The sequence below is a fragment of the Eulemur rufifrons genome, chromosome 8, assembly GCF_041146395.1.
Source record: "Eulemur rufifrons isolate Redbay chromosome 8, OSU_ERuf_1, whole genome shotgun sequence".
Classification (NCBI taxonomy): Eukaryota; Metazoa; Chordata; class Mammalia; order Primates; family Lemuridae; genus Eulemur; species Eulemur rufifrons.
In genome coordinates this window covers 104,423,936-104,443,235 of record NC_090990.1, presented here as the reverse complement: position 1 = coordinate 104,443,235, position 19,300 = coordinate 104,423,936, and the positions used below count along the sequence as shown (strand labels likewise).

General features: G+C 37.1%; 1 protein-coding gene and 2 pseudogenes across 10 annotated transcripts in view; 2 read left to right on the top strand and 1 right to left on the bottom strand.

The window, feature by feature from the left end:
- Positions 1-19,300, top strand: part of RPRD2 (regulation of nuclear pre-mRNA domain containing 2) — a 92,945-nt gene that overhangs the window by 18,903 nt on the left and 54,742 nt on the right. The window lies entirely within an intron of this gene.
- LOC138391140 (U7 small nuclear RNA) lies at positions 3,997-4,026 on the top strand (annotated as a pseudogene).
- LOC138389130 (small integral membrane protein 15-like) lies at positions 12,716-14,151 on the bottom strand (annotated as a pseudogene).

Genomic DNA, 19,300 nt, shown 5'->3' with positions numbered 1-19,300 from the left:
AGGAAAGTAAGCCCAGGCCGGGCGTGGTGGCTCACGCCTGTAATCCTAGCACTCTGGGAGGCCGAGGTGGGCGGATCGTTTGAGCTCAGGAGTTCGAGACCAGCCTGAGCAAGAGCGAGACCCCATCTCTACTAAAAATAGAAAGAAATTATATGGACAGCTAAAAATATATAGAAAAAATTAGCCGGGCATGGTGGTGCATGCCTGTAGTCCCAGCTACTCGGGAGGCTGAGGCAGGAGGATCGCTTGAGCCCAGGAGTCTGAGGTTGCTGTGAGCTAGGCTGACGCCACGGCACTCACTCTAGCCTGGGCAACAGAGTGAGACTCTGTCTCAAAAAAAAAAAAAAAAGAAAGTAAGCCCAGAAGAAGGTCTAAGAGATAAAATGCAATACCTAGCATCTAAATAGGTAACTATAAGAGTAATGTTATCTGTATAAAATAATGTTTAATTAGTGGAGTAAAAACAAAACCGGAACGAAAATACTGAGCACCATATTGTAGTTCAAGAAGAGGGTGATTTGAATTAAAAACATTCTAAGATAGTTCTTTTTGGGAGGCAGGAGGAAGGTGTTTAAGATATTATTAACTTGAGACTTTGTTATGTATATGTTATAAATCTTTAAGAGTAGCTACTAAATGGGTAGAAATAGAATTTATAACTTCTAAGTTGGGTATGGTAAGTTACACCTTTAGTCCCAGCTACTCACGGTGGGAGGATTGCTTGAGCCCAGGAGTTCAAGGTTGCAGTAAGCTGTGATCGATCTGCTGCACTCCAGCCTGGGTGACAAAGGGAGACCCTGTCTTGAAGAAAAAAACAAAAATTAAAAGAATATATGATTTCCAGCCACTACAAGGGAGAAAACAATTAAAAAAAATAAACCTCTCAAAGAGGGATGAAAGGAGAATAGAGAAGTATGAAGCATAGAAAAAGCAGGGCAAATAAAAAGCACAACATAAAATGACAGAAACAAGTCCAGAGATATCAATCACAATTAAATGGACACACACTAATCTTAGGAGTTAAAAAGGATGATCAGTTTAGATTAAAAAAAAAAAAAGCTAGCTATATATAGAGATATATCTAAGATGGAAAAGTTAAAAGTGCAGTTACTAACCAAAAACAATCAAAAATATACCACTGTGGTAACTATATTAACAGATAAATGAGAGTTTAAGACAAAAAAAAATATCCCACATTATTGAGGATAAAGAGTGTCCTAAAATGACAAATGTTCAATACACTAGGAAGATACAACAGTTCTAAATGTGTATATACCCAGTAAGGTCAATATATAAAGCAAACATTGGTATATTAAAAGGAGAATTTATCAGCTCTGTTATCCTAGTGGGAGAGTTAAACACAGCTTTTAATAATTAATAGTTTAAGCAGATATAAGATTTGTAAAAATAGAGACAATTTGTACTATATCACATGTGATTTAATGGACTCACATACTAGGAGAACTCTGTGGTCCAGAATTGAAAAATATGTACTCTTGAACAAATAAGGAATATTTAAACCAATTAATGATGTGTACTGGCTCTTTATGCAAGATTCAGATAGTTTCAAATACTCTCCCATCATAATACAGATTCGAATAATTTAACCATGGTACTTATAGAAGTTAGAAGTTAATAACAAAAACAAAGAGTTATACTTTGGAAATTAAAATATGCATTTCCAAATAACTTGTGAGTCAAAGAAATCATAGTAGAAATTTAAAAATACATAGCACTAAACAGTAATGAAAATACTACATGCCTAAGCATGTGACTTATTTTATTGAGTGCCTAGTATGTGCCACTTGGATCCATCAGTGAATACATTAAGATTTCTGACATTATAGGGCTAATATTTGATAAGGAAGTGGGACAGACACAATAAAAAATAAATAATCTAGGCCGGCCACAGCGGCTCATGCCCGTAATCCTAGCATTCTGGGAGGCCAAAGCAGGAGAATAGCTTGAGCCCAGGATTTTGAGGTTGCATTGAGCTGTGATGACGCCACTGCACTCTAGCCTGTGTGACAGAAACTCTGGGCCAGGTGTGGTGGCTCACGCCTGTAATCCTAGCACTCTGGGAGGCTGAGGCAGGAGGATCCTTTGAGCTCAGGAGTTCAAGACCAGCCTGAGCAAGAGTGAGACCCCATCTCTACTAAAAAAATACAAAGAAATTAGCTGGACAACTAAAAATGTATAGAAAAAAATTAGCCAGGTATGGTGGCACGTGCCTGTAGTCCCAGCTACTCGGGAGGCTGAGGTAGAAGGATTGCTTGAGCCCAGGAGTTTGAGGTTGCTGTGAGCTAGGCTGATGCCATGGCACTCTACCCTGGGCAACAGAGTGAGACTCTGTCTCAAAATAAATAAATAAAATAATAAAATAAAACAGAGAGAAACTCTGCCTCCACAAAAGAAAAAATAAGTAATCTATTATGATAGGAGGTGATAAATTCTTATGGAAAAAGGTAAAAATAGATTAGGGTAAAGGACATTTGAATTTATAGTGGGGATTAGGGGACAGGTTATAGTATTAAAGGAAGCAGTTAAGGTAGGCTTTATTGAGAGAATGAGAATTGAGTACAGACCTGAAGATACTGAGAGTTAGTTGGATATCTGGAGAAAGAGGATTCTTTTTTTTTTTTTTTTAAATCCATCCCCTCCTCCTCCTTCCCTCCCGTTTGGTTTCCGTTGACTTCTACAACATAGGAGAAAGAGAATTCTAGCAAAGGATGCAATTAAAATTAATACCTGGAGATGTTAGTATATCTAGTATGTTCAGAAAGCAGTGTTCCAGGACACTGTGGCAAGAATGGAGTGAGTAACAGGTTAAGTTAGATGAGGTCAGAGAGATAAGGGGGATGGCAAGATCTTGTGGCTTTTACTGAGAATGAAAGGAGTAGCCATTAGAGGGTTTATTTTTTTTTTTTTTTTATTTTTTTTTTTTTGAGACAGAGTCTCACTCTGTTGCCCGGGCTAGAGTGAGTGCCGTGGCTTCAGCCTAGCTCACAGCAACCTCAAACTCCTGGGCTCAAGTGATCCTCCTGCCTCAGCCTCCCGAGTAGCTGGGACTACAGGCATGCACCACCATGCCCGGCTAATTTTTTATATATATATATTTTAGTTGTCCATATAATTTCTTTCTATTTTTAGTAGAGACGGGGTCTCACTCTTGCTCAGGCTGGTCTCGAACTCCTGACCTCGAGCGATCCACCCGCCTCGGCCTCCCAGAGTGCTAGGATTACAGGCGTGAGCCACCGCGCCCGGCCCCATTAGAGGGTTTTGAGCAGAGAATAACATGCTCTGGTTTACATATTAAAAGGATCACCCACTGCCATGGTAAGAATAAACTATAAGAAGGAAAGGATAGAAGCAAAGACACCTATTATTAACGGTAATGTCATAGCCCAGATGAGAGATGATGGTGACTTAGACAGGAGTGACAAAAATAGAAGTGATAAGAAGTAAATGCTTTCTAGATGTTTTGAACATAGAACAGATTGCCCACAGATTGGCTGTGGATAGCGTATGAGAAAAAGAGAGGAATCAAGGATAATTTCAAGGTTTGTGGCCTGAGTGACAGAAGGATGGAATTGCCATTAACTAAGTGGCAAAGGTTCTAGGTGGACAAGATTTTGGGGAGATCAAGGTTTTCGTTTTTGACATGTTGAGTTTGAGATGTCTTTTAGATGCTTGAATGGAAATGTCAAATAGGCAGGTAGCTATAGATCTTGAGTTAAGGGAAGAGGTCTGGACTGGGATGCAATACTAAGCATAAGAGAAATTTATAACCTAAAAGCAAGAGGCTGAAAATTAATTAGCTAAGCATCTGTTGTAAAAAGTTAGACAAAACAACAGAATAAGCCCAAGTAAGTAGGAGATAAAAATAAGAGCAAGAATTACTAAGGACAAAAGAAAGATATACTGAAGATCTGCAAAGTGGAAACTTGATTTTTCAAAAAGCCTATAAGAGAAACCTTTGTCAAGATTAATCAAGGGGAGTGTTACAGCTCTTTTAGAATTTGTCTAAAAAAAAAGTCAGAATTTGTCAAAAAAAAAAAAATTAATCAAGGAGAAAAAAAGAAAAGGCATAAACAAACAATATTAGGACTGAAAAAGAGGGCATGCCTGCAGATAAATTAGAAATGTAAAAGGTAATATAAACTTTATGGCAATAAATTTGAAAACATAGGTGACTCATATGAAGTGGACAGATTCCTTTAAATAAATTAACCAGTCGTGATCCAAGGAGAATTAGAAAGCCTGAATAATTCTGTAACTACTAACCGGATCGAATGAGTACTTTATAAAATCTTTCTATAAAGAAGATACTGAGCCCATGGAGCATCTTGGGCCAGAAAGCAAGGAGGTGCTCAAAAATGAATAAGATCTTATCAAAGGCATGTAAAAGCAGCTCAAAGGGGTTTTATTGGCTGTGGGACAATTTGAATATCAAAAAGAATAATGAATAACAAATGAAGAAAAATATCCCTGAAGTTATAGTGATGTTCATTAAGGGAAAAAAAGATTGAGAGCAAGGAAGGGTGCAAAAAAGGCTTTACAGAAGAACATCAGCTAACGAGTTTAGAAAGAATTAGAAAACACCATTTTATAAACCCTAAGATAATAATTGATTCAGTCAAGGAATACCAATCGATGTTAAAAACCACTGGGTGAAAAAGACTGTTGAAGAACAGCAGAACGGTGTTCAGTATTCTTTTTTTCTTTTTCTTTTTTAGCATGAAACGAGGTTTATTGAGGACATTTTTTTTCCCCCAGTATTCTTATAGTGTGAAAGTGTCACCCCACAGATTATGAATTACAGTGTTTGTTTTTTTTTTTTTGGAGACAGAGTCTCACTCTGTTGCCCGGGCTAGAGTGCTGTGGCGTCAGCCTAGCTCACAGCAACCTCAAACTCCTGGGCTCAGGCGATCCTTCTGCCTCAGCCTCCCGAGTAACTTGGACTACAGGTGCCTACCACAATGCCCAGCTAATTTTTTCTGTTTTTAGTGTAGATGGGGTCTTGCTCTTGCTCAGGCTGGTCTCGAACTCTTGACCTCAAGCGATCCTCCCACCTCGGCCTCCCAGAGTATTAGGATTACAGGCATGAGCCACCGTGCCCGGCCATGAATTACAAATTCATAATTATAGGTTATAAATTACTTTATTAATTATGAAGACAAAAATATACCTTTACAACAGAGAGAGAATTTGATACCAACAGCAGTGGAATGGCCTGAGAATTATGTGTCTCTTGATATAAGGCAATATGCAATGTTGGTAATACGTTGTTTTGCCAGAAATTTTTTTTTTTTTTTTTTTTTTGAGACAGAGTCTCGCTCTGTTGCCCGGGCTAGAGTGCTGTGGCGTCAGCAACCTCACAGCACCTCACAGCTCACCTCAACCTCACAGCTCACAGCAACCTCAAATTTCTGTGCTCAAACAATCCTTGTGCCTCAGCCTCCCGAGTAGCTGGGACTACAGGCATGCGCCACCATGCCCGGCTAATTTTTTCTATATATATGTTTAGTTGTCCGGCTAATTTCTTTCTATTTTTAGTAGAGACGGCGGTCTTGCTCTTGTTCAGGCTGGTCTCGATCTTTCTGAGCTCAAACGATCCACCCGCCTCAGCCTCCCAGAGTGCTAGGATTACAGGCATGAGCCACTGCGCCCGGCCTGTAAGAAATGTTTAACCTCAATCTACTCTTGAGAAAATGGATGGAGCCCTAAATGTGGGATGAATCCTCAAATGTGGGACAACTGGGTTGGATTGTCAAAGAATTCAGGTCATGAAGAATAGTGAGAGGTGAAGGGACTATTATATATTGAAAGATACTAAAGAGGTATCAAAATCAAGCACAACAGAAGAACATTGGTTCTTGGATTGAAGGAAAAAAACCCAAAAAGCTAACTATAAAAAGCATCTATAAACATTCTAGGGATAGTTGGGAAAATTTGAGGATAAGCTTTAAGTTGGGTGATGTTATTGAGTTAATGTCGATTTTTTTTAGGTGTGTTATTGGTATTATGATTATATAGGAGAATATCCCTGCTCTTTTGAGATGCATGCTGAAATATTTAGAGATAAATTGTCTTATTGTCTGCAACCCACTTTAAGATGGTTTGGCAGAAGGGAACTATATGTTGTGTATATATATATATATATATATAGAGAGAGAGAGAGGTGGAGCTGGTGGGGCAAGATATTAATAGTTGCTGAATGTAGGTGAAATACAGGAATGTTAATTGAACTTTCAGCTCTTTTCATTGTTTTTTTTTTTAAATGAAAGAATAACTATTAGGGCTGGGCATGGTGGCTCACACCTGTAATCCTAGCACTCTGGGAGGCTGAGGCGGGAGGATCGCTTGAGGTCAGGAATTCGAGACCAGCCTCAGCAAGAGTGAGACCCCATCTATAATAAAAATAGAAAAAATTAGCTGGGCATGCTGATGAATGTCATACTAATATTTTTTTTTAAATAAATTAAACAACAACAACAAAAAACTCTTGGGCTCAAGCAATCCTCCTGCCTCAGTCTCCCAAGTAACTGGGACTAAAGGTGAGCGCCACTATACCTGGCTAATTGAGAAAAAAAAATTTTTTTTTTTTTTTTTTAGAGATTGGGTCTCGCTATGTTGCCTAGGCTGGTCTCGAACTCCTGGCCTAAGTGATCCTCCTGCCTCAGCCTCCCAAAGTGCTGGGATTACTGGTGTAGCCAAACACGTTCAGCCTATTATTATATATCTTTAAAAATTGTGGTAAAATAGACATAAAATTTTATTTTTTGTTGTTAAATAGCATTCTGTTTTAGGGATGTCCTGCAGTTCATTTCTATCACAATATGTTTGTTGAGAGACATTTGGGTTTTGTTTTGGTAATTATGAATAAAGCCACTAAAAACATTTCTTAACAGCATCTTTAAAAGATAGCTTCCTCATTTCAGTGAAGTCCAGTTTATCAAAAGAAGTTTTAATCGATGTGTTTTTGGTATCATATCTAAGAAATTTATCTGACCCAAGGTCACAAAGGTTTTCTCCAATATTTTCTTCATGTTTTATAGTTAGGTTTTACATTTAGGTCTGTAATGCATTTTGAATTAATTTTTGCAAATGGTATGACATACGGGTCAATTTTTTAAAAAATGGATGTCCAACTGTTCCAGCACTATTTATTGAGTAGACCGTCCTTTCATCGTTAAATTGCCTGTGCACCTTTGTCAAAAATATATGAGAATATATTTCTGGACTCTTGTGCCATTGATCTGTTTGTACTTTTGCTAATATCATACTGTCTTGATAACTGTAGCTTTTATTGAAATCGGGTAGTATGAGTCCTCTAAAAACTTTCAAAATTATGTTGGCTATTCTAGGTCTTTTGTTTTTCTATAAAAATTATTTATTTATTAATGAATGAATGAATGAGTGAGATAGGGTCTTGCTCTGCCTGCTGGGCTACATCATAGCTCACTGCAACCTGAAACTCCTGGGCTCAAGGCAATCCTTCTTCCTCAGCCTCCGGAGTAGCTGGGACTATAGGTGTGTGCCACCACGCCCAGCTAATTTTTCTATTTTTTGTTGTGATGGAGTCTTGTTCTTGCTCAGGCGGGTCTCAAACTCCTGGCCTCAAGCAGTCCTCCCACCTTGGCCTCCCAAAGTTTTAGGATTACAGGTGTCAGCCACTGCTTGTTGATTTCTATATAAAAATCCTGCTGGGATTTTGATTAGGATTGAATTTAATCTATACATTAATTTGAGGGAGAATGGATAACAATATTGAGTCTTCCAATCCATAAATAGGGTATATATCTCCATTTATTTAGGTCTTTTTTCATTTGTTTCATTAGTGTTCTGTAGTTTTTTCAGCACACAGATCTTGCGCATATTTTACTGGATTACATGTCATTCGTGCTCTTATAAATGGTATTGCTTTGTTTTTAAATTTATTTTCCAGTTATTTTTTACGATATAGGAATATAATTGATTTTGGTATGTCCTGCAGCCTTATTAAGCTCACTTGTTCTAGTATCTATTTTGTAGATTCTTTGTGATTTTTCTATATAAATAAATCATGTCTACAAGTAGAGGCAGTTTAATTTCTTTCTTTCAATCTATATGCCTTTTATTTGTTTCCCTTGCCTTATTGCACTGGCTAAAACTTCTAGTGTGATTTTGTAGAGGAAGGGTGAGAATTGAACATCCTTACTTTTCCCCTGTTCTTGGGGGATAGCTTTTGGTCTTTCACTATTATGTATGCTATTAGCTGTAGGGTTTTTGTTGATATCCTTTGTCTGTTTGAGGAGGTTGCCTTATATTTCTAGTTTTCTGAGACTGTTTTTCATAAATGAATGTTGAATTTTATTGCCTTTCAGAGTACTTTTGATGGAGCTTTACATGGGAAACAAATTGACAATTGTAAAGTCAAACATTTGTATACCTATCTTCAAATCAGCAATTTCACTCTTAGACATGTGCCTCAGGATATAGATACAAACACATTTATAGCAGCATTATTTATCATAGAAAAATGAAGAAAACAACCCAAACAGTCCATTAATAACTGACTGGCTAAAATTGTGGTATATTCGCGATGAAATATTTCACTGCAGTGAAATGAATGTACCAGCCTACACCTAAAAAAACAAATTTCTCTTAGGAACAATGTTTAGGGGGAAAATGACAGAAAACTACATAACAGTATGAGATCATTTTTACTGAAGCTCAAAAACAGGCAAAATTTTAAAATATTTTGTTAAATATAAATACATTGATATATATTTTTTTAAGCAAACAAAAATAAACATTAAATTTAGGGTATACCTGAATATACCTATTTCTAGGAGGGAGCAAAAGAACAGGATGAGAATATTACATTGGTAGTTTCGATGGTGTTCGTAGTGTTCTAGTACCTGTTTGTTTTGCTTCATAGCCTACATTTTTGTTACATACGTTTTGTGTATGTTCAATATTAAATAACTAACGTTCTTTTTTTTTTTCCCTTAATAAATAGTGATGGTAGATGAGGAAGTGGAGACATATCTGGCCATTCTAGTAGACTACTAGTTCCAAATATTTGAATGAAAAGGGAAGGTAAGAAATGGGAAGGTAGCTGCACTGGATTATGTATTTAAGGGAGGGTTATTGTTAAATTAGAATCACTTCAGTATATTAGGGAGCCATTAACTAGTTTGCTTTTAAACTATTGTATTATTATAAAAGTTCATGGTAAATAAAAATTAAATAATACTTGTGTTATAAAGTGAAGAATAAGTTACCTTTCACCTTCTTCCTCTATATACCCAGTCCCATTATCAACAATTTCTGCTGTATTCTTACAGAAATTTTTTATATTTGCACATGTGTTTATCAGGTGTTTTTTGAAATAATGGTGAAATACACATAACAAAATTTACTATTTTAACCATTTTTTAAATGTACAGTGGCATTAAGAACATTTATATTGTTACGTAACGACCACCATCCATCTCTAGAACTTTTTTTCATCTTCCCAAACTGAAATTCTGTATCCATTAAACAGTAATTCTCTGTTCCTCAGCCCCTGGCAACCACCATTTTACTTTCTGTCTCTAAGAATTTGACTACTCTAGGTACCTCATGGAGGTGGAATCATAGTATCTATCAATTTGTGACTGGCTTATTTCCTTACATAATGACTTTTCAAGGTTCATCCATATTGTGGCATATATCAGAATTTTCTAAATATTTCAGGATGGCTAATATTCCATTGTATGTATACATCAATTTTCTTTTTTTACCCAGTGTGTTCTTAGTGAGGACTTACTGTAGACATAGAGATTTTTTAAAATTATAAATAAACACATGTTCCACTTTAATAATTTGAAAGCCTAGAGAAAATGGAGAAAATGTTCATGAAAATATTAACCCTAAAAATAAAAAATATAAGTATTAACCCTGTTGTCTCAAAGAGAAGTAGAAAACCTGAAAGAGGCCTCATACCCAGCTAATTTAGCAGCCACCCTTATGTGATGATACATGTGTGTTTGCTTTTATTAACATGTGTTCATGGCTAAATATTAGTTTCAAATAATATTTTTAGGTTAAAAATTTTAAGTAGGGCTCTTTTTCATATCTAAAGTGGATGTCTTTGCTAGGCTGTATCAGATCTCATCAAATATTTTTGAAAAATCTGTATTACTTACATTCAGGATATCCGATCCAGCATTCATTCTGTGTTGTAGGTGTTATTTTTATTTATTTATTTTTGATAAAATATTTGTTACCAGCAGCCTGGGGTTAGGTTGTTTCTTTTTCCCCCCAAATCAGCCATGAAAACGTAATCGGTTGTATTTAGTTCTCAGAACATCAGAAACAACATAATTAAATAAGTAGGCAATTTTTTAAAAGCAGTATTCTGAATAATAGTAAGTGGGATTCTTTCAGCAATAGTACTACTATTTGTTACAGTGAGAGAAGGTGAATTTTCCTAAAGAATCTCAAACCTAACAATATTCTCTATTTTATACTCTTGCACATATGTACAGACACAAATATTATAAAATCTTGATCTCACATGTATAAAAAGACTCTATAAATGTTGGGAAGAGCTGAAGAAATAATATAGTATGTATCAAACAAATACAAAATTGGCATGTGTTAAGACTTTAACACAAATTATAGAAAAACCAGACTTTTAGCTAAATAAATACTTTAAAATTGTTACCAGAGAGCCAATGAAAGCAAAGCTTAAGTAGATAACTGAGAATTATAACTATATCCATTCCTTTCATACTTTTATTCCACAATTTGACTGTTATATATATACATATATAAATTCTTGCCATGAACAGCTTGATTGCAGAAAACCAAAGCACATTTTAGATATATCTTAACCTAGTTTTTCTTAACCTAGGCTCCATGGATCCATTGGGGTTAATAGTTCTATACAAGCATTTTTTTTTTTTTTTTGAGACAGAGTCTTACTCTGTTGCCCGGGCTAGAGTGCCCTGGTGTCACCCTAGCTCACAACAACCTCAAGCTCCTGGGCTCAAGTGATCCTCCTGCCTCAGCCTCCTGAGTTGCTGGGACTACAGGCATGTGCCACCATGCCTGGCTAATTTTTTTCTATATATTTTTAGTTGTCCAGCTAATTTCTTTCTATTGTTTTAGTAGAGACAGGGTCTCACTCTTGCTCAGGCTGGTCTCGAACTCCTGAGCTCAGACGATCCTCCTGCCTCAGCCTCCCAGAATGCTAGGATTACAGGCGTGAGGCACCGCACCCGGCCAATATACAAGCATTTCTTTAAAGTTTTGTTTTAATTTCAGTAATATAGAAAGCATATCTTCAGTCATTTGAATAAACAACTCATTTCTAAACACTGATTTATGTCAGTGCCTAGAGTTGTAATATGTAGCTTGCATTGGCACCAAGTAGGAACTGATAACCTAAAATAATAGCATTTGTGTTATTCAAACTGGTCCATAAACATTCTCAGGGGTCCTTAGGTTCTCATATTTGAGAAATGCTGTCCTAAACATTTACAAGTATGCTCAGCTATAATTGAAATTCTAGTTTGCCTGACATATCTTAAATTGTTACTCCCAACCGAAGAAAACAAAAACCCAAGGCCTCTTTTAAAAAAGTATCGGCCGGGCGCGGTGGCTCACGCCTGTAATCCGAGCACTCTGGGAGGCCGAGGCGGGTGGATCGCTCGAGGTCAGGAGTTCGAGACCAGCCTGAGCAAGAGTGAGACCCCGTCTCCACTAAAAATAGAAAGAAATTATATGGACAACTAAAATATATATATACAAAAAATTAGCCGGGCATGGTGGCGCATGCCTGTAGTCCCAGCTACTCGGGAGGCTGAGGCAGGAGGATCGCTTGAGCCCAGGAGTTTGAGGTTGCTGTGAGCTAGGCTGACGCCAGGGCACTCACTCTAGCCCGGGCAACAGAGTGAGACTCTGTCTCAAAAAAAAAAAAAAAAGTATCAAATTTATTTCAATATTTAGTTTCATTTTTAAATTAGAGCTATTGGACAATGATTTATAATTTAAAATTCATAATCAGAGAGGTGCAGAAAACAAAAATAAGCTATTTGATACTGACGGTGCATAGAATTACTGGACCATATATTTATAAAAGCCATGTTTACTATTAATAGTAAGGGGATCCAGTTATACTGTTTAACTGAAAGAAACATACTTTAGCTCTAATTATATCACATTATCATCTTGACATGATTTATCCTTTTCACCCAATTACTACTATGCCCAACAAAATGTTTCTAAATTTTAAGCCTTTATTTACCACTTAGGAAGTATGACTTAACTGTTACTCTTTAAGGGTTCTTTAAAAGAAATGTGAAATTTTATTTTCACTTTGAACTTGTTTGATCAAAAAGTGGACATCGCCACCACATAAATTAAAACAAAGAATGGAATAAAAAATAAAAGTGATGTCTATATAATCAGCAAATTATCTGGTAAGACATTTTAACTATTTCACAGTTCTACTTAGCACAAAAATAAACTGGTTACAAGATACTATGATGTTTGGCATTTTTACTGCAAGCTATAAATTATAGTGTTACTCTTCTCAAGTCATCTCTTAAGAAAATGGCAGTGTTCCTAAGTACGAAAATTGTTATATCCTGTAGGTGGTATTCTACATAATCAAGATAAGAGAATTCTTTATAAAGTTAGGTTTTAAAAATGCAGAATATCTTGCTAATTACCAGTTGTCTCAAAGGCTAAAATCAGAAAAATGCAGAAAGTACTCATTGACTTGTATTATTTTGCTTTGAGAAAGCCAGAAATAATTCTATTCTTAGAAATAAGCAATAATGATAAAAAGTATGATTAATAGACTGTATCTCTTTTAAGCCAAAACACACTTTTCATCTCAGAGAGGACAATTCTGACTTTTACATTCCTAATTTCCTTTGTCCATTTGAATAGAGTTCATAATCTAAAGTCATTTTTCTCCACAGGATGTTTTCATTTCGGTATGTAAACTGCTAAGTGGCAAATGACTAAGTCTGTTATAAGGAATTTGTACATAGTAAATGCTAATTTATAATAACTGTCAGTAGATATTAACAAACTTCTGCAGCCAAGCCTAAAAGTTGCTATAGTATTGAGGTCAGAATTAACATGGTTCTTCCATTTGGTCAGATTTCATTCACTAAATAATACTATCAAGAAATACAGGCTGGGCGCGGTGGCTCACGCCTGTAATCCTAGCACTCTGGGAGGCCGAGGTGGGCGGATCGTTTGAGCTCCGGAGTTCGAGACTAGCCTGAGCAAGAGTGAGACCCCATCTCTACTAAAAATAGAAAGAAATTATATGGACAGCTAAAAATATATATAGAAAAAATTAGCCGGGCATGGTGGCACATGCCTGTAGTCCCAGCTACTCGGGAGGCTGAGGCAGTAGGATTGCTTAAGCCCAGGAGTTTGAGGTTGCTGTGAGCTAGGCTGACGCCACAGCACTCACTCTAGCCCGGGCAACAAAGCAAGACTCTGTCTCAAAAAAAAGAAATACAAAGACGAGGCTGGGCGCGGTGGCTCATGCCTGTAATCCTAGCACTCTGGGAGGCCGAGGCGGGAGGATCGTTTGAGCTCAGGAGTTCAAGACCAGCCTGAGCAAGAGCAAGACTCCGTCTCTACTAAAAAATAGAAATAAATTAGCTGGACAACTAAAAATATATAGAAAAAATTAGCCGGCCATGGTGGCGCATGCCTGTAGTCCCAGCTACTCGGGAGGCTGAGACAAAAGGATTGCTTAAGCCCAGGAGTTTGAGGTTGCTGTGAGCTAGGCTGACACCACGGCACTCTAGCCTGGGCAACAGAGTGAGACTCTGTCTCAGGAAAAAAAAAAAAAAAGAAATCCAAAGATGAAACCCTAGTGGGTTCTTGCCAAGGCTGCATAATTTTCCAAATGATTTTTCTCTGGTTGCAGAGCCTGTTCTTTCCTTCAGTCTTTCTTAGTCATTTAGCTTTTGCAGTATTTTCTTGGCGTTTTTTGTTTCCTCTTTTGCTCCTTCTCCCTGGCCTCAATCATCTTGGCCACTTTCCAAGATAGTACAGCACTTAGGAACAGTGGAGTAAGGGCCAAAATAAGGAAGCCATGTGGGTCCTTTCCACAATGTACTCAGCCCAAGCCTGTATACTGGACATCTTCATAGCAGTCTTAGGAAAACTTATGCTTGAATAGTAATCTAACTTTCTCCTGATATTAGTGAGCCAGTCACAATTTCAGGTGATCCTTGGTTATTCATTGTCTTCTTCAGTTCTACCTTATTGTTCTGAGAGAAGGTTTAAATTCCTAATGGGGCTGTGGGTCCTGTTTACCTCTGCCCCTTGTCCTTGGCAATTACAGGGCCCTTTGATCACGGTAGAGGCAAAGGTCCCTGGGAATCCAGGGTTCACCATGCCGTGGTCTCCTCTGCTGGGCACTGATACAAAACCACAGCAGCTGCCACTACTGCCCTGGACCCCACTTCCAACACATATGGATGTTATTTTAATATTAATTGTATCTTTAATGCCTTCCTTTGCACTATCACATATTGTCATTTCAATGCCTATTAAGTCAGTCCCTTGAATTCAGACTAACATACCTTATTTATTCTTACCTATTTTAGCATGTGCTTTGCATGAAATGGGTGGTTTATGAAAATTTGTTGAATTTGTACCAAGATTTTATAGACTTTGCAAAGTATTGCTGGGGTTGTTCTGCTAGGCAGAGAAGAGAAATTAATGCTTGGAGTTTTTAGTTTGGGGGATTTGGTATGGTTTGTTACAGATTTGTGTGGTTCCCAGCTTCCGGGTAAAAATGAAAACAACTGACAAGGGAAGAATGTAAATTGTTTTAAAAAACAAAAAGAAACCATAACCTGGAACAAATGCAGAACTAATTATTAGCAGTGATGGGGTGAAAGACATCTAAAAATAGGGAAGTAGTGATTAACTCCTATCCAGGTCTTTGGCCTTTAGTTCAGAATCTAAACAGATATTTTACCACATAAACACTTTGCTGGGATGTGCTGTTTTTAGCTGCTTCTTGTATTTTTGTTATCTGGAGAATCATGGTCCATATAATCTCAAGAAAGAAATTTTTAGTACAGTTAAAACACAAGTCTAATGATCGATTGTAAAAAGCAGACTAAGTAGATGAAGTATTAAGCATGCATTCATTTTGGTAGCTCACAGTGGGTCAGAGAAGATCCACTGGACTAGTAGTTTCTAGACTTGGGCCAATCAATTTAAGAAAATAAAATCTAAGGGTGCTGAAATGGGATTGTTTATATTGCTAATTAAGAACATTAAAATTGTTATCTTCGTTTCGTAAAGATATTTTAATTAGCAGAAAAGTAGAAAGAAAATAATAAAGAACAATCCTTTAATTTGTATACATTTTGTTTTAGAATAAATAAGCTACATTCTTTTTTTGTTTGTTTGTTTTTGAAATAGAGTCTCACTCTGTTGCCCGGGCTATAGTGCTGTGGTGTCAGCCTAGCTGACAGCAACCTCAAACTCCTGGGCTCAGGCAATCCTCCTGCCACAGCTTCCCAAGTAGCTGGGACTGCAGACATGCACCACCATGCCTGGCTCATTTTTTCTATATATATATTTTTAGTTGTGCAGCTAATTTCTTTCTATTTTTAGTAGAGACAGGGTCTCGCTCTTGCTCAGGCTGGTCTCGAACTCCTGAGGTCAAAGGATCCACCTGCCTCAGCCTCCCAGAGTGCTAGGATTATAGGCGTGAGCCACCACGCCTGGCCGGCCCCAAGCATTTTTTATGTTTTTCATTTGTCTGCAAACCGGTGGAAATTTCATCACAGTTCAAGCCATAGTCCTTCTTGGAAAATTTTCTTTGCTTATTAGATAAATGGAGAAAAAAGCCAGAGCACAGTATCTAACAGTGAAAACAGATTAGCTGACATTATATTATAAAAGTTTTATGGAAAATTCTTCCAAGTTTTTTGTAAATGTATAATTTTGTATCTCCTGGTCTTAGATATGCTCTATTGGTGGTGGTAATGTTGGTATTGAAATGTCAAATAATATCTGGGGGGTGGGGGATTGGAGGGTTTTTTTGTTTTGTTTTTGTTTTCTTTTTTTTTAAGTTTTAGAATATTGTGAAGGAACAAACATTTTGTTACATATATTGCCTTTGCATCGCCCAAGCCAGAGCTACAAGTGTGCCACTCCCAGACAGTGCTCTCTGCACCCATTAGTTACGAATTTACTAATCCCCTCCATCCCCCTCTCACCTGCCTGGCACCTGATGAATATTACTGCCGTGTGTGCACCTAAGTGTTGATCATTTAGTACCAATTTGATGGTGAGTACATGTGGTGCTTATTTTTCCATTCCTGTAATACTTCATTTTGAAGAATGGGCCAGTCTAGCTCTAACCAGGATAATACAACAGGTGCTAGTTGACCATTGTTTTTTATGGTTGAATAGTACTCCATGGTATACATATATCACATTTTATTAATCCACTCATGTGTTGATGGGCACTTGGGTTGTTTCCACATCTTCACAATTGTGAATTGTGCTGCCATAAACATTTGCATGCAGATGTCTTTATTATAAAATGACTTTTTTTCCTTTGGGTACATGCCTAGTAGTGGGATTGCTGGATCAAGTTGTAGTTCTGTTTTTAGTTCTTTGAGGTATCCCATATTAGTTTCCATGGAGGTTGTACTAATTTGCAGTCCCACTAGCAGTGTAAGTATATTCCTATCTTTCCGAATCCATGACAGCATTTATTGTTTTGGGATCCTTTTTTTTTTTTTTTTTGAGATGGAGTCTCGCTCTGTTGCCCTGGCTAGAGTGCCATGGCATCAGCCTAGCTCACAGCAACCTCAAACTCCTGGGCTTACGCAGTCCTTTTGCCTCAGCCTCCTGAGTAGCTGGGACTATAGGCATGCGCCACCATGCCCAGCTAATGTTTTCTATATATTTTTAGTTGTCCAGCTGATTTCTTTCTATTTTTAGTAGAGACGGAGTCTTGCTCTTGCTCAGGCTGGTCTCCAACTCCTGACCTCGAGCAATCCTCCCATCTTGGCCTCCCAGAGTGCTAGGATTACAGGCGTGAGCCATCGTGCCTGGCCTGTTTTGGGACTTTTTGGTAAAACCATTCTCACTGGAGTTAAGTGATACGTCTTTGTGGTTTTGATTTGCATTTCCCTGATGATTAGAGATGTTGAGCAATTTTTTATATGTTTGCTGGCCATTATTCTGTCTTCTTTTGAAAAGTTTCTGTTCATGTCCTTTGCCTCCTTTTTAGTGGGGTTGTTTGGGTTTTTTCTTGTTAACTTTCTTAAGTTCATAGATTCTAGTTATCAGCCCTTTATCGGATGTGTAGCATGCGAATATTTTCTCCCATCCTGTAGGTTGTCCATTCACTTTAATGATAGTTTCCTTGGCTGTGCAGAAGCTTTTTAATTTGATCAGGTCCCATTTAGTTATTTTTGTTGCTCCTAAGATTGCTTTGGGGGTCTTCTTCATAAATTCTTTGCCTAGGTCGATGTCTATAAGAATTTTCCCAACATTTTCTTCTAGAATTCTTATGGTTTCATGTCTTAGGTTTAAGTAAGTCTGTTATCCACCGTGAGTTGATTTTTGTGACAGATGAGAGGTGCTGATCTAGTTTCAATCTTCTGCACGTGGCTATCCAATTTTCCCAGCATCATTTATTGAATAGTGATTCTTTTCCCCAATGTATATTTTTGTCTGCTTTGTCAAAGATTAGATGACAATATGAAGGTGGTTTTATATCCGGATTCTCAGTCCTGTTCCAAAGGTCTATATCTCTGTTCTTGTTCCAGTACTATGCTGTTTTGGTTTCTATAGCCTTGCAGTATAGCTTGAAGTCTGGTGGACTGATGCCTCTCAATTTGTTCTCTTTGCTTAAGATTGCTTTGGCTATACAGGTCTTCTCTGGTTCCATATGAAGCGTAGAATTATTTTTTCGAGATCAGCGAAAAATGTTGGTATTTTGATAGAGATTGCATTGATTCTGTAGATCACTTTCGGTAGTATAGAAATTTTAACAGTAATATCCTGGTTAATATATTGTTTTCTAACAAGTTATTTTCTTGCTTGTGTAGCATCTCTTCCTTACCTACTAGAGGTACAGAGGGTGAGGCCAATTATTGTGATACAAGCTTAAGCATATAATTACCAAGATATTAATAAAAGAATTGATGTGATATATTCTAAATCCATAATGGAAATATTCTGGGAATCATTTTGTTTATATCACCCACACTAGTATTTCCCTTCATTGATGTGAATAATAAATAGACCTAATATTCATTGAAGATGAAAAGTAAAAAAGTGCTTTTTTATTCTTTGCCACAAGCAAGACTAAAGTAGATGAGCAGTCAGTCAACAAATACATATTAAAAGGCTAATTTGTGTTTAGTACTATAGAAGATAGAAAAGAAGTAGAAGATATATTATTTTCAAAGAGTTTACAGCCTAGCCAAGTAAAAGTTAAATGAGTTCAGAGCAAAGAAAAACAGAAATACTTTCAAGAGCTTTCGTTGAGGATCAGGGATTTGACTTGAGTTTTGAGATAAGAATTCAAATAAATGGAAGAAGAATAAGAGCATTTTTGTTGGAAGGAATACTATGAACAATTTTTTTTTTTAATCCATGAGCACACAGTTTGGCTATGTGATTAACCAACATTTGAGTCATGCATGAACAGAGTTTGGGTTATAATCAACTTCCAAAAAAATTTGCTAATTGATATGTGCATAGTTATTCTGCACAGTAATTAGATGTAAGCAGCTAAGCAACTCATATAAATCTCTATACTTAATATTACTACAGGCAGACCAAACATGTCTGAGGTCAGTTGAAAAGAAAACAGTTGTCTTGAAACTGTAAGACTTCTTTGCAGACTAGGGCGCTCAAGTGATTGACAGCCTAGATGTTTAACACTTCCCAGATGTTAGGAACCACAACAGAGCAAGGGAGTCCAGGGTTTGGGATTAGAGAAACCTTTTTCCCCATGTTCAGAGGCCACAGTTAAAGAGAAGAAACTGTTGTCATAACATATATTAATTTAATTTGATTGGTTTAATCAGATGGTTTTCTCTCATACTCACTTGATATATACTAGCTTAGAAGGAAGGAAAGCTTTGGGGATACAACTAATGTAAGTGAAGTATTTGACTTGCTTTGTAACAGGTACTACAAATATATTTTACATGCACTCTGTTATTTATTCCTTGAGGTATAAAGTCACTGTGCTCAAGGAGCTCATAGTCTGGTGAAGAGACATTTTTAAATGGATATTTTC